This window comes from Lissotriton helveticus, chromosome 10, assembly GCF_964261635.1.
Source record: "Lissotriton helveticus chromosome 10, aLisHel1.1, whole genome shotgun sequence".
Classification (NCBI taxonomy): Eukaryota; Metazoa; Chordata; class Amphibia; order Caudata; family Salamandridae; genus Lissotriton; species Lissotriton helveticus.
This window is the reverse complement of record NC_136071.1, coordinates 192,835,047-192,859,072: the sequence shown is the minus strand read 5'-3', so window position 1 is coordinate 192,859,072 and position 24,026 is coordinate 192,835,047. Positions and strand designations below refer to the sequence as shown.

Sequence of the window (24,026 nt, the reverse complement as noted above, 5' to 3'; positions counted from 1 at the left end):
TTACTCGGGAGAACAAGGGGAACGCAGGGTGGTACGACTTTTTTGACGGCACGGCGATCCCATGCCAAAAAGTTTGGAAAAGTGCTATTTTTACCTAATTTTAAGGTTTGTAAGGAGTTCTTGGTAAGAAAACATTGGGGGACCCACGCATGCCATACCTCCATGGACTCCCCCGGGTGTCTAGTTTTCAGAACTGTTTGGGTTTGCTACTTTCCAAAGAATACCACCGAGCCCCGGGCCACAAACTCAGATGCCCCCCCCCAAAATCAAGGTAGTTTTGCAATAAGGTAATGTAAATTCACCACCATACGATTTGAACCGTTTCCTGTTGCAGCCACTATGTCTATCCACGCAAGTGAGGTACCATTTTTTTCAGGAGACCTGGGGGCACGCTGGGTGGGTGGAATTTTGTGGATCCACGCAGATTCCAGAACTTTCCACCACAGAAATGTAAGGAAAATGTGTATTTTTGACAAATTTTTAGGTTTGCAAGGGATTCTGGGTAACAAAACCTGGGGGTAGGCAGACCAGTCACCCCATCCTAAATTGCCCTGGGTGTCTAGTTTTCAAAAATGTATAGGTTTGCTAGGTTTCCCTAGGTGCTGGCAGAGCTACGGCGCAAAAACAAAAGGTAGTCTTTTTGTCCGAAACGTGCTAAATTTCACTGGGAAATTGAGGTGCGACCATGCTGCGTTTTGCGCTGCTTCATGTCGCAGCTACTATGCCTACCCACGCAAGTGAGGTACCATTTTTATCGGGAGACCTGGGGGCACGTTGGGTGGGTGGAAATTTGTTGATCCACGCAGATTCCAGAACTTTCCACCACAGAAATGTGAGGAAAATGTGTTTTTTTGTCAAATTTTTAGGTTTGCAAGGGATTCTGGGTAACAAAACCTGGGGGTAGGCAGATGAGTCACCCCATCCTGAATTGCCCTGGGTGTCTAGTTTTCAAAAATGTATAGGTTTGCTAGGTTTCCCTAGGTGCTGGCAGAGCTACAGTGCAAAAACAAAAGGTAGTCTTTTTGTCCGAAACGTGCTAAATTTCACTGGGAAATTGAGGTGCGACCATGCTGCGTTTTGCGCTGTTTCATGTCGCTGCCACTATGCCTACCCACGCAAGTGAGGTACCATTTTTTTCAGGAGACCTGGGGGCACGCTGGCTGGGTAGAAATTTGTTGATCCACTCAGATTCCAGAACTTTCCACCACAGAAATGTGAGGAAAATGTGTTTTTTTGTCACATTTTTAGGTTTGCAAGGGATTCTGGGTAACAAAACCTGGGGGTAGGCAGACGAGTCACCCCATCCTGAATTCCCATGGGTGTCTAGTTTTCAAAAATGTATAGGTTTGCTAGGTTTCCCTAGGTGCTGGCTGAGCTACGGCTCAAAAACAAAAGGTAGTCTCTTTGTCCAAAGAGCTTAAGATTTCACTGGGAAATTGAGGTGCGACCACGTTGCATTTTCTGCCGTTTCCTGTCGTAGGCACAAGGCCGACCCACACAAGTGAGGTACCATTTTTTTCGGGAGACCTGGGGGCACACTGGGTGGGTAGAAATTTGTTGATCCACGCAGATTCCAGAACTTTCCACCACAGAAATGTGAGGAAAATGTGTTTTTTTTGTCAAAATCTTAGCTTTGCAAGGGATTCTGGGTAACAAAACCTGGTGGTAGGCAGTCGAGTCATCCCATCCTGAATTCCTCTGGGTGTCTACTTTTCAAAAATGTATAGGTTTGCTAGGTTTCCCTAGGTGCCGGCAGAGCTAGGGTGCAAAAACTACAGGTAGGCACTTTGCCAAAAAAGGGTCAATTTGTAACTGCAAAATTTAGGTGTGACCATGTTGCATTTTGCGCCGTTTCCTGTCGCAGGCACAAGGCCGACCCACACAAGTGAGGTACCGTTTTTATCGGGACACTGGGGGTAATTAAGATTTGTAAATCAACTGTTATTACCAATTGAGCTTTCATGCATTTCTCCCTTTGAATGAAAGACATTGTGTAAAAAAAAAATCTTTATGAAAAATGACCAATAATTCTCATGCGCTAGTATGAGTATTCCCAACTTTGAAAATGTGCAATTACATACTGTTTTTGAACTCTATAATTTGTACCCAATTCATAAATACATAGGTGTCTTTCATACAGATTATTCCATGTATACATTTTCCAAGACAAAGTACACTATACCCAGTAAATGAAAAAATACCATTGCAAGTTGCTGCTCAGTTTTTGGATCTGGGTTCGTCGGGTTCTTGGTGAAACTACAAGTCCTATATATCCCCACAACCAGGAAGGTATAACGGATGTAACGGTATATTGCTTTCCAAGAGCTGTCAAAATTAGAAAAAGTTATAGGTGAAAACGTTGAGACAAAAGGCTGTTTTTTTCAACAAATTTTCAATTATTCCAAAATATAAATGTTAGTTTCTATAACGAAACCTTCATGGATTTAGACAAATGACCCCTTTCTGAATTTAGAATTTTGTCTACTTTTCGAAAATGTAAAGCCTTCCAGGATCCATTATTGCTTTCAAACTCATTTCTACCATTAACTGGAAGGAGGTGGAAAGCTCTAAAAATAGCAAAAATAGACTATGTCCCAGAAACATGCCAAAACTGAGTGAAAAATTTCGGTTCTCTGACAAAAGACTGTCATTCCCTGAAAGCTGAGAAAATGGAGATTTCAGCCCCACAAACCCTTTTGTGATACCATTTTCAGGGAAAAACCCAGAGGCTTTCATTCGCAGCCCGTTTTTCCCATTTTTCTGAAAAAAACAAACAAATCACTATATTTTGGTTAATTTCTGGGACCCCTCAAAGGGAATCCACAAACCCTGGGCGCCTTTAGAATCCACATGATGTTGGAAGAAAAGGACGCAAATTTGGCGTGGATACCTTATGTGGTCAAAAAGTTACAAGGGCCTAAGCGCGCACTACTCCAAAACGCCAAAAAAAGCCTCAGCACAGGAGGGGAAAAGGCCTAGCAGCGAAGGGGTTAAAAGTTCTGAGATGTTCCTAGTTGGGTTAAAGTTTTTCGTAAAATGCTCAATCCAAGCATTGCATTCAACATATAAAGTTAATTCAGGTATGCTATCAGACTTTAAAAAGGGGCTATTTATGATTTCCCAGTAAAGTTTGGCATTGTTTGTTTCTGCTGCAAAATTAAGATTAGACTATGCCTCATCCTGAAGGCTTTTCTTCCTGTTAAGAATGGCTACCTTGTAGGCTAAGCGTAATGATTTTATAGTCTCATTGTTGCGAGGTTTAACACTCAATGCTTGTTTTAATGCTTGCAGAGCCTGTATACAATCCCCATCAAACCAACCTGTTTTCTCAATCCTCTTCATACAGGTTTTCCTAGTAAAAATCCCATCAATAATCACATTCATTTTGACAAATACATCAATTATATTACAGGCAACAACTCCGTCGCTCAAACACTCCTCGATTTCAACTTTGCATTTAGTTACCACCTCTAGAAGTTTTCTTTGGGGATCAATACCAGCCCATTTAATTCATAATTGTCAATATTGTGTTGTCATTACACTTTTAAGCCCAGAATTCTATTTGAAACAGTGAAATCATCCAGAATGGACTAATTAATATAAACCTTTCAATATCTTTATGCAATACCAGCTAAGATAGAACTATTTCTATTTTCCTAAAATATATATGGGCCTTTCATTTTAGAGTACCCAAAGTAGTACTCCTGTAGCACCTTTGTGAATTGGAACCGAAACATGCCAACATTGAGGGAATATATATATATTCAGCTGGGTCCAATATCACAATTGGAAATAAAAACATACTCATTCGTGTTCTTTTTTAACCGGTTCCGTGCTGCCGTCAGCCATTGGCCGACGGCAGCACTACCTCGCTGGTGCTGCCATCGGCCAATGGCCGACGGAGCCCCACCCACCTTTTAGAACGCCCGCACCGCGGCGGAAAAACCGCTGCGGTTAAGGCGTGAAAGAATTATAGAGGCTTTATTTTGGCCAAAGCCCAACGCGTTTCACCTTATCAAAAGGCTTGATCACGGAATGTTGTGCCCTGACATAGCGCCTTCTTTTATTTTTTGTGTGCACAGCCACTTCCTGTACAGACTTGTGCATGCTGGTCTTTGTAGTTTCATGAATATAAGTGAAATTTACCAATTGCTGGTTCGCAGCAAAATGTCAGTGCTCAGTGTTTGTGAAAACAACTCAAATTAAGAGTGCAATATTGCAATAATTCATTAAGCAGAACAAAAATTGTGTCCCAATCCAGACTCTATAGTGAGCAGTTTTATATTACAGTGACTTCTCTCTGGTGAGTCATTTATCGGAGTCAAGTGTATTTTTATCCAAACACATGTTGAATGGTAATGTCCCACCAATAATAGTGATTACTATTCTAGCTCTCTGGTGAGCTTCTGTTTTTTCTGTTTTCCTTTGATGAAAGGTTCTTCTTTCTGACAGGTTATTAAATACAGGTGGACATATAATTCTTCATTCTGATTCAGTCCTCTGGGATCTAGAGTCCTGAAAGTTATGATGTGTTTCGATTCCTTTTGTCTTAATAACTTCAATCGATTTCCTCCTCTCTCAGATGCTGGTAGTTGTTCAATGGCACAGTATCGTAGAGTCTCCCAATTGCTGTCATGGTGTTTTTCCATATGGCGATAGCGTTTGTCCGATCTTTGTGGGTCGTGGCTCGTGCATGTTCTAAAATTCTTTTTTTCACCTAAAAGATAGTGCTGCCAATGTATCTTTTATGACATGCGCATTCTACCATATAGATTACATGTGTACTTTTACATGTTAAATGCTGGCATATCTTCCATTTTGTACCCTTAGAGGGAAGGATTCTGGCCATGCAAGCATTGCAAAGTCTGCAAAATTGCCTCCCCAACCAAAAAAAATTGAAATCATCTCCGATGATCACGTCTGTTTTCAAAACATTCCAACTCTTCTTCATGATGTTCCTCAGAGTTTTGGCATCCTCCGAAAAAGTCGTGATCATAGGGACAGCATTGCAAGATTCAAAGCTAGAGGTTATGGAGAGGAACTCCTCGAGAACACAAAAAAGAAGGTACAGGGTTTATCTAGAAAAGACCTCCTGAGACCCAAAATGAAAAAGCAGGAAGAAAATGAGGGCAAATTTCGTATGATCACGACTTTTTCGGAGGATGCCAAAACTCTGAGGAACATCATGTGTATTCATTTATACTACGCAATGACAATGCATGAAAAGGAGATGATAGAAAGAAAAGGACATAGGCACACGACAGACGTATAATTATAATTACCAAGTATGGTGTGAAAAACAAACCCCTGGCCAAAGGGCTGGGAAGTGTCCCTAAGGGAAGATCTGGCGACCAAAGGCTTCAGGACAGGAGTCAGGACAGGACCAGATATGATCTCTCTATCACTGACGCTTGTGTAGCACCCCTCTCTGACACTCTCTTCCTTCTTGAGATTCTTCCACAATCTTCTTCTAACTTAATTAGCTTAAGATGTATGGTTCTGCAATTTGATTCTTCTTCAATATCTCTTGTCACTCCGACAGCATCCTGGTCTCTGCAGCATTCAGCATCAAAGTCTCTCTAATTAACTAAGAACTACCTCAATTATACCCTACAATATTCATGTACCTCATAAAATTGTTTCGATATCATGAAACTCCTAACTCTGATTGGACAGGCGAGGGGTGGTGATCATCACACCATGCTTACACATCACTTTTTTCAGTTAGCCCTTTGTTAATAAACCCATCGCCTTAATTCTATATTCAAACTTTATCCCCCCCCCCACATTCACATTATTTTTGCAACATTTATAATAGGTTCCCCAGTTTCTGCCATCCTGGTGAACTCTTCACCACTTGGTTCCCAGGCCAGGACACTCAGTGGCCTTGGCTTGTATTCAAGTTTGTAGTCATCCTTCCGGATTCACTCTCAATAGGCATGCGCAGATGAACATTTCAGTCAAGTCATTCTACTTACTTCTGTCATACCCGAGAGGCCTAAAGACACACTGATAATAAAGTCAGAAAAATAGATGTTATTTTCAAGAATAAATGGTTTCACTGTATACCACCTATCTCAATTCTAACCACATTTACTTATTAATACTTTCCTCGCATTAGCATTAGTAAAGCAACTTATTTTAGTTTCCAGCAAAGCAGATGCCAAGCATGTGAGTTTCAAAGCAGCCTTCTTGTTAGCTACTGCGCATGTTATAGCCTTCACTCACTTGAAAATCCAGGTGGTTCAACTTGAGAGACAAGGAGACTTTTCTCTTCTGCCCTTACGAATTTACTCCTGAATGACTGAACATTAAATACAGCAAAACAAGACTAAAGCCCCAAGGGAAGGGGGAATTGGGATAACATAATAAACAGAAAGAGGCACTCCTAGATTCTTCTTTGCTTGCTTATGAAGATCCTGACATCTAACGACTGTGTCTCTAATCACAAAGAATAAATAACAAAGAAAGAAAACATTAGTAATTATCCCTTTGCACTCATATGCTATCTATGCACCACAAAGTAAGCAATGTACCTTTCACTATTGGTTATGTCTCCACCAGAATCTTAACCCTTTATCAAGATGCAGTTTTGATTTTATAAATGACATAAATCCCTGCAAAGAAATAAGGACATTGCTCGAAACATTAATCATCCATGTACCTAGGGTAAAAATGTGAATCCAGGAAAGCTATTATTTTGCACAGAAAAGCAAACTCACTAATACATTGCTTATGTCAAGAAGTAATTATTAATCCAAATATTCTGTTTTTCTCTTGCAGCTTGAATGATGTCCTGAAGTTTACTCTTTCTGCACTTCACAGTAAATAACAGTCTTTCTCTTTAAATAACAGACTTTTCTTTAACTTGAATTATTCTTTTCCATTCACAATTGTTTGTAAATAGCAGTCTTTCTCCTTTAGATTTTTAACTTAAAAAAAAACGATTTCACATTAGAACACAATGCGCATTGCTTTAAAAAAGGATTATTTGTATTGTTCATAAGTTAACTTTCTTGTTGTCTTTACGCATGGTAAGCACGTGTTTCTATTTGTAATCTGAAAACCTTACTTTTGTTGCAGGTTGAAGCCCCATCTCTGGAGGACTCAAGAAGCCAAAGAAAAACATTTCCGCGACGTGAAGGGGAAGAGAAAGGCCGCCGGACCGGAAGGTATTCAGCGCGTTGTCCGCGTTGTCATTGCCATGACAACTGTCACGAAGGAAGAGGCGCCGAAGGAAGGCTCCCGGACTTCAGGTAAGGAAGGCAGAAATGAGCGTAAGCGCCTTTGCATGCTCGGTCAGGCCTTTTATAATAGAACTGGACGGTGGCGAGGCGAAGGGGAGATTGCCAAGTACCTGCGCGGTCTTTGTTCAACTGGCTTTCTGATAACGTGCAACTTATGTAAATTCAGTTTTAACGCTTGAGTGCTTCCAACGTGCAGCTTATGCAAATTCTGTTGAACACTTGAGTGCTCCTTAAATGTTGGCCTGGTAGTTCAGTGTAAAATAAAGCCTGATAAGCTCAAAGGTAACAAGCACTGGCAAATACAAATGCAATTCTATTCAATAAATCAAGAGGAACAAGCACTTGTTAATACAAAAGGCATCTCTATTCACAGAGACCAACATTATCATTTATGAGTCAGAGGAGGTTGGGCATAATTTTTTACAGTAACCCTAACAGTCGCTCCCCTCAAAGGCCGTCCAACCGGACGAGGTTTTCGTGGATATTGTAGATGAAATTGTCTCACTAACCTAGGTGCATGAACAAAAGATGCTGGTTCCCAAGAGTTCTCTGCAGCGTCATAGCCCTTCCATGCTATCAGATAAAATAACTTCCCTGAATTCTTTTTACATCTAAGATCTTCTTTACTTCATACTCTAAATGGCCATCAATAGGTATGGAGGGATGTGGGGGTTATTATCTTGTATCTGGATTATAAGGTTTTAACAAGGATACATGAAAGGTAGGGTGTACAGGATATTCAGGAGGCAAATCTACTGTGACAGTTAATGGGTTTAAAATCTTAGTTATAAGGAATGGCCCAATATACTTTGCTTGTAATTTCTTAGGTCCTAATATTTTCAGATTTTTTGTGGAGAGCCACACATTTTTCCAATCTGGTTATCTGGGGTTGCCGTTCTATGGTTATCAGCCTGTTTTTTCATTACATTCCTATATTTATGTAAATGTTTATTTGCTTTTTCTTGAATATCTAGTAACTGATTGAGACGTTCAGTAACCCCTGGTGTTAGAGATGAGGTTACCGTTATGGGCAATGATCTTGGATGAAAACCATTTAAGAAATAAAATGGTGTACATTGTGTGGCTGAATGCATATTGATATTATAAATAAATTCTACAACTGGTAATACTTTATCCCACTCGCTTGTAAATTCAGCCATTAAACATTGCAAAGTTTGTAATAATGTCTGATTAGCTCTTTCTGTTTGGCCATCCGTTTCTGGATGGAAAGTTGGGGATAAAGCCATTTCCATGTTCAGAGTATTACATAAATTTGTCCAGAATTTTTAGGTGAATTGACTTCCCCTGTCTGTTACAATTTTAGTTGGCAAACCATGTAATCATACTACTTCTTTTACAAAAATATTTGTGAATTCTAATGCAGAGGGAAGTTTTAATAATGGTATGAAATGTGCCATTTTTGATAAATAGTCTATTACTACTAATATGGTGGTATATCTATTTGCTGTAGGCAAATTAGTAATAAAATCCACACTAAAAGTATGCTAATAGTATGCCAGGGACTTGGAGAGTAGATAATGGTTGCAAAAAAACAGTTGGTGCTTTATGTAAAGATTTATCCCGAGCACAAGTCGGACAAGTATTAACATACTCTTCAATATCTTTCATCATTGAAGACCACCAAAAATGTTGTCTACAACAGTCTAAAGTTTTTTGGTGACCCGAATGTCCTGCCAAGGTTGAATTTTGATTCCATGAAATAACTTTTTCCTGTAATTCCACTGTTGGCAAGTACAGGGGAGATGTATGATAAAATAAACCCTCCTGGATATTATTCTGGACATTTTTTAACCATTCCTGTGCATTTCATTTTGAGATGTTCTGTTTTAACCGCCATCATACAATCATTTTGAGAGATGAGGGCCAATATTTTTTGAGGAGGAATGATAAGTGGATCAATTGTATCTTTTTTAGACTCATTTGTATAACCGTACCTGGATAAAATATCTGACTGTAGCTGTTGTGCTCCTGGTCTATAAGTGATCACAAAATAAAATGCACTAAAGAAGTTTAACCATCTCATCTGACGAGGTGTAAGTGCCTTCACCGAACAAAAAAATCGCTAATTTATATGATCACTAAATATGGTTACTGGATACTTTGTTCCCATAAAATAGTGTCTCCATTCAGTAAATGCTAGTTTTATGGCTAAGAGCTCCCTCTCAGCTACAGTATAATTTTGCTCAGATGGTAGTCATTTTTTAGAATTAAAAGCTACAGGATGCAATTGCCCATCTTGAGTATCTCTTTGAGAGAGGACACCTCCTACAGCCACCTGTGAAGCGTCAGCTTCAACAAAGAAAGGAAGATTGGGGTCTGGATGTTTTAATAGAGGGGCTGAGGTCAATTTTTGTTTCAATTTGGCAAAAGCCTGAGCTGTCTGTTCCGTCCATACAAATGTTTGTCCCTTTTGTAATCATTTAGTAAGAGGTACTGCAGTTTCTGCAAAACTAGGTATAAAACGCCTATAAAAATGTGCAAACCCCAAGATTTTTTCTATTTCTTTTACAGACTTGGGTTCTTGCCACTGCTCAATTGCGCTGACCTTTTTTGGCTCCATCATACTTCCTGGAGGGGACAGACAGTATCCAAGAAAATCTACTGTGTCTGTGTTAAAGATACATTTTTCCAATTTTGCAAATAAGAGATTTTCTTGCAATGTGGCTAACACGGCTCTTACATGATGTGTATGCTCTTCTTTTGTTTTAAAATACAGATAATAAGTATATCATCTATATAAACAATTACACAGATATCAAGGAACTCATGTAGGACTTCATTAATAAAATATTGAAAAGCCGCAGGGGCGTTACATAAACCAAAAGGCATAACAGTGTACTCAAATAAGCCAAATTTAGTTTTGAAAGCGGTTTTCCATTCATTGTTTTCTTTTACTCTCACCAAATGATAGGCCCCACTTAGGTCCAACTTGGTGTAAATTGTGGAATGACGTAGCTGGTCAAGGAGAACAGGTATTAAGGGCAGTGGATACTTATTTTTAATGGTTGCCTTGTTTAACCCGCGATAGTAAATACATCCGCGTAAAGATCCATCGGGTTTACGAATGAAAAATAGTGGCGAGTACACAGTGGATGTTGAATGCCTTATAAAGCCACATGCCAACAACTCATCTGAGTAAGTTCTTAAGTATTTAGTCTCCTCTTCTGAAAGAGCATACACTCTACTACTTGGTAAAGGAGCCCCAGGTATAAGATCTATGCGACAATCATATGATCTATGTGGTGGTAATGAGGAGGCTTTTAAGGATCAAACACAGCCTTAAAATCTTGGTATTCAGATGGAATGACAGGAGAAGGTTTCACAGTACTTGCACAATGCAAAACCGTCCTGGAATCATCAGGAGCTTCTTGATAACATGATGCTCGACAATAAGAAGAATCTCAAGTCACTGTTCATGAAGTCCAATTAATCTTAGGGTTATGTGTGGTCAACCAAGGTGCTTCTAAAATGAGGCCGAAATTAGGTGTATCAATTAGGTCAAAACTCATTTTGACAAACCATTATAATGGGACATGTACTCTTTGTTATCATACCAGATGGTAATGCAGAAAAAAAAAACTAATTTTGTTGCGCGCACTGCATCCCCAAATGCAATGCAGTGCACACAATGAAATTTGTTTTATATATTTATATGTTTACTTACCTGTAATCCTCCGTAATCCATAGATTACTGCCCCCACCCTGCCCCTCCCCCTCACCACATCACCGCCCGGCAGCTACTCCCACCGCCGACTGCTACAGGTTGTGCATATTAATTTACACAATACAAGGTTAATACGTGGTTAAAAGTTACAGGAGAGGATTGCGTCCGAGCAAGTCTCTTTTCTAAGGGTCCTTGCTCCATCAATCCCCTTTCTGGTGCCATTTTAAAGCCAGCACAAAATTACCCATCCCTAATCCGATGCCAACTTTAGCATTTTTCACTTTCTTTTCCTTCTACATTCATGCTTTTATCTTTATTCTTTATTTTTTTGTTCCTTTTCCAATAATTTCATATATCCTTCTTCTCAATTTATTAGTGCAACACTTACACCATATTATTATTGCTATACCTATTAAGGGAAATACTACTTGCCCAAGGAAACGTTTCCCTACTTTAGTAAATCAAGTCCCTACTTTAGAAACACTTTTTGTTAGTCTTTCCCATACACTGTCAACCAGTGGTTTTAATTATTCATGCATTTTTGTAATATACTTTATATATCCTTTAATTTTTGTACTTTTATCCGGTATGTAAGTGCAACAATGTTGCACTTTCAACATTTTTATTTATTTTTTATTGTCCTCATAGCCCGGATAAGCAGAAAGAGAAAGAAGTCTACTTCAGATCACTTCTCCCCTGGGCGCCTCGAGTGATCTTGCTGAAAAACCAGGTACAGTACACTCTATATCTTGCAATATTGCTCAACCATAGGTGCCAATTCCGCCCTGAGACCATCGGCTACCACCAGAGTACTTGCAGACCGATATAGAGGCCTAATCATTGGACTCATTTATAGATATCTGTACCCACATCTCATAGGGGAGCCAGAAAGCATTTCACCTGCATTCATGTGCTCTGTCTAGGGTGTTTATATACCTTATCAAAGCCAGCCATTCCAATTTACTGGGAGGAGTAACCTTAACCCAGTTCTTACATATTTCCCTTCTTGCAAATAATATTAGATAAAAAAATCAATTTTTTTACATTATTTGCCATAGATTCGTTATTATTAGTGAGACCAAAGAATATCAACAATTCGCTCACCTGGAGTACTTCGCCCAGAATGGAAAAGATTATGTTACTCACATCCAACCAGAAGGATTGAAGTACCGGACAGGTCATAAACATATGCGTATCATCACCTTTCTCCTTATTGCATTTAGAGCATTTCGGGACTACTCCACTCCCCATTTTAGATAGCTTGTATGGAGTCCAATACACCCTGTGGAGACAAAAAAGGTGGTTCCGCCTTAAATTTGCGGGTCGGACTGTGGAATAAAGAATGTCGCAGGATACTTGCCATAAATCTTGTATCTGTTCTCCTGGCAAGCTCCTCTCCCACAGCTCCATCGGAAGGTTGAAGTCTCCATCAGCCAGTTCTAGTAGTAACCAATATTAATTTGCCACCTCCTTCTTATGAGTTGTTCCAAGTACCGAACTCTCTTACCAACTTATTTACTAGTCCAGCTCCGGGTCCAACAGTCCGACTCCAACTTAGCATTTGTAAATACTTAAACCTCGAAAGTTGGCCTCCACACAAATTTTGGCACTCATCCAATGATATTAAATTACCTTCCGATATCAACTGTTTCCAGGAAGTAAATCCTGCATCCTTCAGTGGACGCACCAGTGGGTCCTTCGACCATTCTGGGGATCCTGGAGAGTTAAAGATAGGTGCCATCCCACTAAAATAATTGATTTTGAACTCTTTACTAACTTTATGCCAAGTTGTCGCGAGGCTCAGTAAGATCTTTAGACGTATTTAAAAAAAAATATTAATAATAAAATCTCAAGTCTCCAAATTTGTAAATGAAACCGTATTCTCCCCCTATTATGTCTTTTAACATTGCTGTGTGCATTTTCCCTATCTCAGAGTCATCTGAGTCATCTGAGTCATCTGATGTTTTAAATAACCCTTTCCCACCTTTTAACAAAAACACCCAGGCATAATAGGATAGGTCTGGCAGCCTTAGCCCCCCTTTCTCGCACCGTCGTCTAAGCTTTTTCCACGAAATTCGCACCCCTTGTGAGGCCCAAATAAAACTAGATATTTTAGACTGTATTTTGTTTAGCCATTCAACCTTGAAAGTCAACGGAATATTCTGAAATAAGAACGTGAGTATTGGGAGGATTGTCATTTTAATGATGTTAACTCTCCCATAGGTGATAGGGGCAGGTGGGACCATCCTAACAATAGTTTCCCTATCTCCTTATATATCTTTTGAAAATTGGTTTCAGGAATTTCGATTTTCTGGGTAATTTTAATACCCAGATATCTCATTTCTGTTTTGACACAGCTCTCTTGTGTCATCATGTTCCGTGCCATGACCACTGTTTTTCCTTCATTAATTTCATATCCCGAAATCCTCCCAAACCCTGCGGCCAGATCATAAACATTCGGTAGTGCTGTCTTGAGATTTGAGGTATATACTACCAGATCGCCGCGTATAAACCCACTTTCTTCTCCCATCCCCTGGACTGAAAAGGAAGTGGGATAGGGTGGGGTTCACGTGTAGTTTTTAGAGCACGGGTGTGGGAGCAAGGGGAGAAAAAAAATAAAAAATGTCCTCGCAAAAGATCTAATTCCCGGTAGAAGTATGGATATTGAAGAAAAAATGGATAGGAATGACAGTGAATCAGAAGCCATCAATAGAATTCCTATCGTGGAATGTTAACGGATTAAGGGGATGTCATAGGCATGAGAGGATCCTACAATACTTAAAAGATTCTCCGGCCCAAGTCATTATATTACAGGAGACACATCTAATGGGGGATGAGATGAGGGAGTTGTTTCAGAGTAGGAAATGGGTTCAGAACTTGATCTGTTCAGAGCAACAACTCTCTATAAGGCGGGTGGCAATCCTGATAAAGACTAATCCCCTGCTGGTGGTTTTCGAAACCAGGGTGGATAAAAATGGAAGATGGGCAATTGCAAAAGTAAAATTCGGGGAGCAAACTTATACTGTAGTGAGTTATTATGGGCCTAACTTGGATGACTCTGTGCCTTTTAGTAAATTACTATCTGAATTGCTGGATTTCCCTGACCCGGTTATATGGCAGGAGATTTTAATGTGGTCTTAGATGTTAATCTCGATCGTTCGACCAAAAGTAGAAATATAATGCATAATAAATCCAGGGCTCCAATAAAAAATACAATAAGAAATTTCGGATGGTGCGATATATGGCGAGAAAAGAAGGGAGCCTTAAAAAGCTTCACCTTTAACAATAAAAAATATGGACATCAGTCCAGAATTGACCTGTTTTTAGTGGACCTCAATATAAAAGATCAGGTTCAGAATGTAAACCATGTAGGAGCGCATATGTCCGACCATTCTGCAGTTTCACTGACACTGGTCCCCTCAACGGCAGTAAAACAACGTAGGTGGACTATGGATCGGTCCATACTTACTGATGACGAGGTAATAAAGAAACTTGGTCTGGAGTCCCAGGAGTTTTTTCTTAGTAACCGAGGAAGGGGAAACATCCTTTACAACGCAACTTTTACCACGCAGTGCTATTACAACGCCGGTTTTACAACAAAAACCATTACAACGCATTGCGCTGGGGGGCGCTCTAGGATAGGGAATAGATTTAATTTACTATCCAACACCTTCCCTAGTGTCCACGAGGACTGGAGTTGGAATAGTAAATTAAACTATTCACTATCCAGCACCCCAAAGGGCTATGTGTTGTAATGGTATGCGTTGTAAAAGCATGCGTGGTAAAAGCATGCGTTGTAACGTCATACATCCCCGAGGAAGTGCTCCAATAGGAATTGTTTCGGATTCGTACAAAGCCTTTTTAAGGGGCAGGATTACATCAATCCAGTCCTACAAAAATAAACAGCGCAGGGCAGGAATTCTTAATATTGAGAAGAAAATTCAGAGCTTGGAATACAAAATTCAGCAAAATGAAGTGGGAGAGGATGCTGGGAAGGCTTTGATTCAAACTCTAAAAACAGATCTGTCATCAGTTATAGAAAGACAACTTCAAGAAAGGTGGCAAGCTAGTAAGTTGGCCCATTTAAACTATGGGGAAGGCTGTGGTAAATTACTTGCCTGGAAGGCAAAGAGTGATCAGGCAAAGAACTTCATAAAATAACTTAATTTTGGGTTGGCTGGGAGTCCTATTATAGCAGGGACTAGTATTGAAGATACTATGCTAAAATATTATGAAGAAGTTTATAAAGAAGATTTATGTACAACTAGGTCGGAAGTCCTAGAGTGGTTAGATCAGGAATTACCAGAAAAAGTATCCGAATCTCAGAAAGTTGGTCTTAACAATTTAATAACTGTGCAAGAAATAGAAACTGCCATAAAATCGGGAAAATCCAGCAAGGCAGCTGGACCTGACGGTCTGCCCTTAGAAGCTCTTAAAAAATTAAGTCAGTATTTGGTGCCCTCCCTGAGTGAACTTTTTGTAGCTATGCAGGTGAAGAGATCCCCCCTTCTTGGAATGATGCCATAGTGACCTTAACTCTCAAACCTGATAAAAAACCAGATTGCTGTGATTCATACAGACCCATATCGCTGCTAAACGCATATTACAAGATCTTTGCCAAGTTATTAGCAGAGAGGTTGAATGGGGTGGTGGGAGCACTCCTTCACGAAGACCAGAAAGGGTTTGTGCGAGGTAGGAGCCTTAGAGATTTAACCTGTAGCCTAATAGGTGCAATTGAATTAGCCTCAGTAGACAAACTTCCACTAGCGGTCATTACGGTAGACGCAACTAAGGCTTTTGACTGAGTTAATTGGTCTTATCTGCATGAAGTATTGAGCCTGTCTAACTTAGGGGAAAATTTTTGTAGGGCAGTAAAACAAATTTATAACACTCCGACTGCAAAAATTCTGATCAATGGGAGGCTAACTGAGAAATTTAATATCCTTAGAGGTATGAGACAGGGCTGCCCACTGTCCCCACTACTTTTTAATTTTTATATTGAATCCTTGGCAGAAAAAAATTAGGAAACATGAGGAGATACTTCCTTTTCAGTACAGGGGATGGGATAAGAAAGTCGGTTTATACGCGGACTTTCAACATTTTACATACTCCGCCCTCTTTTGCCAATAATATATCAAGCGCAAGTCGATTCTGCAAAACCATAGATCTAATTGCAACCATTTCTGTAGTAATCATCAAGAAACCTGCAGCAGTATCAGTCGAAAGACGATCAACTACTGTTGACAACTGATAAATTCTATGTGAATTTAAAACAACTCCCACTGAAGGTATTACTACACTAAATATATCACCTATTATTTCTGAAAAAAATAGCTCTCTTTCTTTGTGTTAGTTCATTAGTGTTTTTATTGCTTCCAGTGATTCTCTTCACATGATAGATTTTCGGAAATACTATTCCAAAATAGCAGCTCCTGTACCACCGTGCAGGCAGCTTATAATAAGCTTTATTCCCACACATGTAGTAAACTCTAGGAAATACTGGATCAGTTCCCCCTTTTAGTCCCAAACCTCTGAAAATTAGGAAGTTATGTTCATATTCACTGGAACCAATAAATACGTTATTATAATCTGTCTTTAATCTAGGGAGAGATGTTTTCGCTGTATTCACAAAGTCTAGGGACATCGCAGCAGGAGCCTTGCCAGCTGTATAAGTTCCCTCTTTCTCAGCCCATGGTGGAATATGGTGTTTCTGTTCAGCAGCTTTTCTTTGGAAATCCTGTCTCCTCTCTTCAACTAAATTTAAAAACACTTTCTCTTCTTCACGTAATGAGCATGTTAGATTGTTTTATGTGCCTTTTCTATATCTAATGACTTCATAGTAAGGAAAAATCTGCCCATAAACTGTGCATCTAAACTACTGCCTACTGGATTCATATTCTTTCGAATAGGAATTTCTGTAAATACTACATCTATATTAGAAAAATAATATTGAAGTTTTCCTGTTCTATAAAATAAACTTGACAATATACTGCATGAAAGACCTCATGTTAAAGGTAAATGGTGGTACGTAACCCCCTAAGCTACTGAAGTAGGCCATTTCATACAAACATAACAATCAATAATTTCCATTGTGTCTACATACTGAAACAATAGCTTTGTAAATACATTTAATGAAGTATCATTATCTATTATGGTGTGATGAAAATCTTTCTCATCTGATGCTTCTAATTCTACTCTATCTCCTTTCTGGTTAGCAATCTTTTCATTAGTTTTTGTGACATTCTTCTTATCCGTTATCATAAGATAAGGAATCGCTATTGTTACGAACAGCCGTACTAAAATTACTAATAATATACTACATATGTAAGCTCTACAACATTTCTTTATACAACTTCGTTTCGGTCTTTGTGTAACTCTGTTCTCAGCCATTTGTACTCAAGAAGATTATTCTTCTTTTCTTAGTTACGAATTAGAATCTTTAAGTATTTCAAGGAGGCCTCACTTCTTTTCTGTCAATCTGTTCAGCATTTATTTCTTCATCAGATTCTCCATTTAAATCTAGATTCCCAAAGTCTTCAAGAATCACATAAGTCCATTCAGGTCCTTTGATTTTGCTATTCAAAATCTTTAATTTTGGACTTCTTCAAAAATTTCTAGTAACTGACTGCTCAGTCTGAGTTTGGCTCGTAACCTCATTTACTTGTTCTGGATTTTCATTTGTTTTTCTCAGGTAATATTTCAATCTTTTGACTCCCCCTGGCCAATTATCACCTTTTCTGACCCATTAAATTGGACTGCACTTTCACCTTCGCCGTCTCTTTCACTAGCTCTCTTATTCCTGTTATGTTGTGGCACAACTTGGTTTTCCTCATTTTCAGAGTTTCTCTCTTCCTTTCTTTTTTCAGGTCTTGTCTGTGTGGATTTTTCTGCCTGAAAACACATCCTCCTTCTTCTAACTGTTCCTGTGCAGGTACTCTCTTAATCTGCTCTTTTTTCCTAACTGGTCCTGTTGAGGTCTTATTACAATTTGATCTTCTGCCACCTGAACGTGTTCTGCTATGCCTGACTGTCCATGCTCAGGTTCTTCGATTGATTGGTTTACCTGAGTATGCTCGTCTGTCCCTGTCTGGTCTTGCTCAGGGTCTTTATTTTCTTGGTTCTCTTTTTCCTGAGCGTGTTCTTCTATACCTATCTGGTCCTCTTTAATCTCCTGCTCCTCTAATCTGGTTCTACTCCTTGCTTTGATAAACACTTCTGGTATGTCAACCACTGGTATCCAGTCCTCCTGACTTGTGCTCGGTTGTTATCTGTCTTTCTCCCTTGAATCTTGTACTATAGATTCTTCGACTGCACAACCTTCAGCTGCCCCAACTGTTTGAGTTAGTTGTGGTCCTTCTTCATCAGGGGCTGGCAACCTTTTGTATGACTGGCATGAATCCAGTTTGGTAAACCTGCACACTTCACTGCTGTGGTGGTAACTAATATAACTTGCTGTGGTTCATCCCACCTTGGTGCTAGGCACGACTCTCAGACCGAAACATGGAATTAGTTCCCTCAACAATAATTTTGCTACTGCTATACTGTCATTTCTCCTAGTAGGGTATGCTTCCACCCACTTTGAGAACAAACACACGATAACAAGGATGTATTTCATTCCCCTACATAGAGGTAATGATATGAAGTCTAACTGTAACCTTATGAAAGGTCCTTCTGCTTTTCCAATTCTTCCCCAACTGACCAAATTAAACATCTCTGGCAAAGGCTCTCTGTCACTACCCTAAACCTTGGATTGTACCAATTTTGTCTGATTAGTCGTATCATTGCTTCCATGCCTACATGGGTGTCTCCATGGTACATTCTCGCCATTTGTGAGAGCAAAAAATCTGGCATGACTGGTCTGCCATCATGGTATACCCACATTTCATCTTTGGCCCTCTTTTCACAACATTGCTTTATCCAGTTCCCCTTTTCACTCTCGTTTACTTCGTCCTGCAACTGTCTCAACGCTTCCCATGTTTCCATAACTGAAAATGACATAAGTTAGCAGCTCATTCCACTTGTTTCTATTTTTCTATTTATTGACATGCTGTGTTTAGCACAATATTGAGCAACCTGGTCAGCATATTTATTACCAGCTGTCACATAGTCATTTCCTGACTGGTGAGCAGCACACTTGATCACTGCTAGTTCTTTTGGCAATTGTATTGCTTCCAATAGTTCTTTTACAAATTTCCCATTACATATAGGGGATCCTGATGAAGTCATAAATCCCCTCTGCATCCAAGTTGGCCAGAGTCGTGCACAATCCCGTAACCATACTGGCTATAAGTAAGTATGGTCACTTTCCAATTCTTCCCAATTTTGCATGCTTTTATTAAAGCTATCAATTCAGCTACTGTGCAGACTTGACTCCAGGTAAACAGGATGCTTCAACAACTCCAGTTAATTTGCATACAGCACAAGCTGCACTCAATCCACCTTCCTCAAGCCTGAGGCAGGAGCCATCAACAAATAGTTTATGGTCAGGCTCCTTCAGAGGCTTTTCCTGTATGTCAGGGTGGGGCTTGGTGCCACATCTCGGTCACATCTAAGCAATCATGTTCTACCTCATCTCTTACTTCTTCACATCTTGTGTCTGGCAAACGTGTAGCTGGATTTACCATGGTACACGGAATTACATTCACATGTTCTGCTCCCAGAATTATTCTTTCATACTTAGTCATCCAACTAGGGGTAAGATGCTGTGTTCTAGTTTTTGTTAATAGAATCTCAACTGAATATAGAACATACACCTTCACTGGGTGTCCCATCACACTTTGTTCCATGCTCATACAAGTAGCAGCTACTGCTTTTAAGAAGCCAGGTAATTCTGAAGCCACATGATCCAAAGTAGCAGAAAAATATGCTACTGGACGGTGGCTCCATCCATGTCTTTGTGTTAAGACTGAGAGTGCACAACCATCTCTCTCACAGTAGAAATAGTGCAAATCTTTTCATATAATCAGGCATACCTAAAGCTGGGGCCTCACATAAACAGTTTCATATTTTAACAAATGCTTCTACACTTTCATCATCACAAACTATTGGATCTTTTACTCTTTTTCGTGTCAATTAATGGTTTTGCCAGTAAGGAAAAACCCACACTCCACTGCCTGCAATATCCTACAACTCTAAGAAACATTCTAATCTCCTTCCCAGTTTGGGGTAATTGCATTTGCTTGATTATTCTGATTCTCTCAGTGGTCACATTTCTCACACCTCTTTCTATTTGGTGACCTAAATATTTTACTCCTGTTTGGCAAAATTGCAATTTTTCTGGAGATACTTTGTGTCCTCCATCAGCCACATGATTTAGTAATGCAATTGAATCAGTTACAAAGTCATCTCTACATTTTGAGGCTACACGTAAATCATATAATGCTGCACTAGGACGGAATTTCAGGGCATAACTAGCTTCTCTAGACAGTTTTTCAAAATCTGATTGAAAATTGAAGGACTTTCTGTATACCCTAGAGGGACTCGATTCCATACATAAAAATGATCCTCAACATTAGAAGAAAAGAAATACTGGTTGTCAGGGTGTAAAGGAATTGAGAAAAAGGCCTGACATGAATCAATGATTCAGAAAAGGGGGTGGTGATGAACAGAGTGTCTGAATTAAGCAGACCACTCTTACCCAGTCCAAAGATCAGGGCTTGATCCATCACCGTTATTTAGCTCACTGCCCCATCCCAGCTCAGAACCTGGCTATATGCAAATTAGTCTGTCCCTGGCCCAGTGCATCATGGGAACAGGGCAGACCAAACTACCAAGCCAATTCTTCACCAGAAAGGAGACAAGCTACCGGGGACCGGTTTCTGGCATTTCAGCCTCTTCGGCCCGGCTTGCTTGAATCCTGATGGAGCAGTGAGAAAGGGACTCATGTCTGAGTATACCCTGCCACACCTATAGTGGCCAAAAACGATTCAGAAAAGGGGGTGGTGATGAACAGAGTGTCTGAATTAAGCAGACCACTCTTACCCAGTCCAAAGATCAGGGCTTGATCCATCACCGTTATTTATCTCACTGCCCCATCCCAGCTCAGAACCTGGCTATATGCAAATTAGTCTGTCCCTGGCCCAGTGCATCATGGGAACAGGGCAGACCAAACTACCAAGCCAATTCTTCACCAGAAAGGAGACAAGCTACCGGGGACCGGTTTCTGGCATTTCAGACTCTTCGGCCCGGCTTGCTTGAATCCTGATGGAGCAGTGAGAAAGGGACTCATGTCTGAGTATACCCTGCCACACCTATAGTGGCCAAAAACGATTCAGAAAAGGGGGTGGTGATGAACAGAGTGTCTGAATTAAGCAGACCACTCTTACCCAGTCCAAAGATCAGGGCTTGATCCATCACCGTTATTTATCTCACTGCCCCATCCCAGCTCAGAACCTGGCTATATGCAAATTAGTCTGTCCCTGGCCCAGTGCATCATGGGAACAGGGCAGACCAAACTACCAAGCCAATTCTTCACCAGAAAGGAGACAAGCTACCGGGGACCGGTTTCTGGCATTTCAGCCTCTTCGGCCCGGCTTGCTTGAATCCTGATGGAGCAGTGAGAAAGGGACTCATGTCTGAGTATACCCTGCCACACCTATAGTGGCCAAAAACGATTCAGAATAGGGGGTGGTGATGAACAGAGTGTCTGAATTAAGCAGACCACTCTTACCCAGTCCAAAGATCAGGGCTTGATCCATCACCGTTATTTATCTCACTGCCCCATCCCAGCTCAGAACCTGGCTATATGCAAAAACGGTGTTGGATCTAGCCCTGATCTCTTGACTGGGTGAGAGTACTCTGCTTAATTCAGAGACTCTGTCCATCACCACCCCTTGTTGTAAATAATTTTGTCCACCCTAAGCGTGGAAGGGTATACTCAGATGTGAGTCCCTTGCTCATTGCACCATCAGGATTCAAGCAAGCCGGGCCGAAGACGGCTGTAATGCCAGAAACCGGTCCCCGGAAGCTTGTTTCCTTCCCAGTGTAAGAATTGGCTTTTGTAGTCTGGTCTGCCCTGTTCCCATGATGCACTGGGCCAGGGACAGACTAATTTGCATACAGCCAGGTTCTGAAACTGGGATGGTGCAATGAGCTAAAAAACGGTGTTGGATCTAGCCCTGATCTCTTGACTGGGTGAGAGTACTCTGCTTAATTCAGAGACTCTGTCCATCACCACCCCTTGTTGTAAATGACATGAATCAATGACAGTAAACCATCCAGCGTTCTAGGGTATCTGATATAGAATTACTGCTGGATTTGGTACTACAGGACAACATGGTACTGCAATGTTATTCATCTTTCTTAAATCCTGTACTATCCGATATTTTCTGCTAGGCTTTTTAAGTCCTATTATAGGCAAATAATTGCAAGACTGCTCATTATTTATTTTCAAATGCCTTGATTAACCATTCGGTCAATTTCAGTAGCCACTCCTGCTTTAACTTCTGGACTCATTTTGTAGTGTCGGGTGTTAGGGTAAACTGCACCTTCTTTTACAGTGACTTTCACTGGGTCTACATCTGCCATTAGACCTATTTCTTTTCCAGTAAAGTCCCACACTTCTGGATTCACAGTTGTTTATAATTCTGCTGGCAATTCATTCTTTGTCATTAGAGAATACATCTCATCAATTTGTGTGCCTTGTTTAGATAACATTATTTTGTATATCATATCTTCATCTGGGATCTGAATAGCAACACCATCCGGTGTGCAATATATTGTGAAATTCATTTTGCATTGAAGGTCTCTGCCTAATAAATTCACTGGACTAGAATCACAAACTATGAATTTATGCATATCTTTAAATGTTCCAATTCGCACCTCCATAGGTTTTGTGAGTGGGGTTCTAATCTGCTGGTTTGAGACTCCAACTACTTGGATCGCTTCTCCCGAGAGTGGTAGGTTTGGGATTTCTGCTGTTCTCACAGTAGAACGGGTAGCACCAGTATCCAAAAGGAAAGTAATATCATTGCCTTCTACTTTCCCATCAATAAATGGACCTGACCGATCTACCGGCAAGGATGCACAACGTACGCTTTCCTCTCCCCCCCCCCCCCTCAGGCACCGTCATTGCATGAAACTATTTTCTTCATTACTGTTCTGCAAAAAATATTGTGAAACCACAGACTTTTTCCTCACCACTTCCTTGAAATCCGGCGTCCGCACTGTACTGTGTCTGATTCACAAAATTTAGGATAGGGGCAGGTGGCAACTGACACTGCTGATTAACCCCTTCACTGCTAGGCCTTTTCCCCTCCTGTGCTAAGCCTTTTTTTGGCTATTTGGGGTAGGGCGCGCTTAGGCCCCTGTAACTTTTTGGCCACATAAGGTATTCACTCCAATTTTGTGTCCTTTTCTTCCAACATCATGGGTATTCTAAAGGTATCCTGGGTTTGTGGATTCCCTTTGAGGGGTCCCAGAAATTAGGAAAAATACAGTAACATTTTAGTTTTTTTCAGAAAAATGGGAAAAACGGGCTGCAAATGAAAGCCTCTGGATTTTTCCCTGCAAATGTTATCAAAAAAAGGTTTGTGGGGCTAAATTCACCATTTTCCCAGCCTTTAGGAAATGACAGTATTTTGTCAGAGAACCAACATTTTTCACACAGTTTGGCATTTTTCACGGACATATCCTATTTTTGCTATTTTAAGTGCTTTCAACCTCCTTCCAGTTAATGGTAAAAATGAGTATGAAAGCAATAATAGATCCTGGAAAGCTATACATTTTAGAAAATTAGACACAATTCTAAATTTAGAAAGCGGTCAATTGTTTAAATCCATGAAGGTTTCTTTATAGAAATTAACAGTTAAATATTGGAAAAATTGAAAATAGTTGAGAAAACCAGCCTTTTGTGTCGTTTTCACCTGTAACTTCTTGTATTTATGACAACTTTTTAAAAGCAATATACCGTTACATCCGCTGAACCTTCCTGGTTGTGGGGATATATAGGACTTGTAGGTTCACCAAGAACCCGACAAACCCAGAGCCAAAAACTAAGCAGCAACTTGCAATGGTATTTTATTATGTACCGGGTATAGAACAATTATTCTGGGAAAATGTATACATGGAAAAATCGGTATGAAAGACACCCTGTA

General features: G+C 40.2%; 1 pseudogene; it reads left to right on the top strand.

Moving 5' to 3' along the window:
• Positions 1 to 24,026, top strand: part of LOC144783978 (choline transporter-like protein 2) — a 70,139-nt pseudogene that overhangs the window by 38,347 nt on the left and 7,766 nt on the right.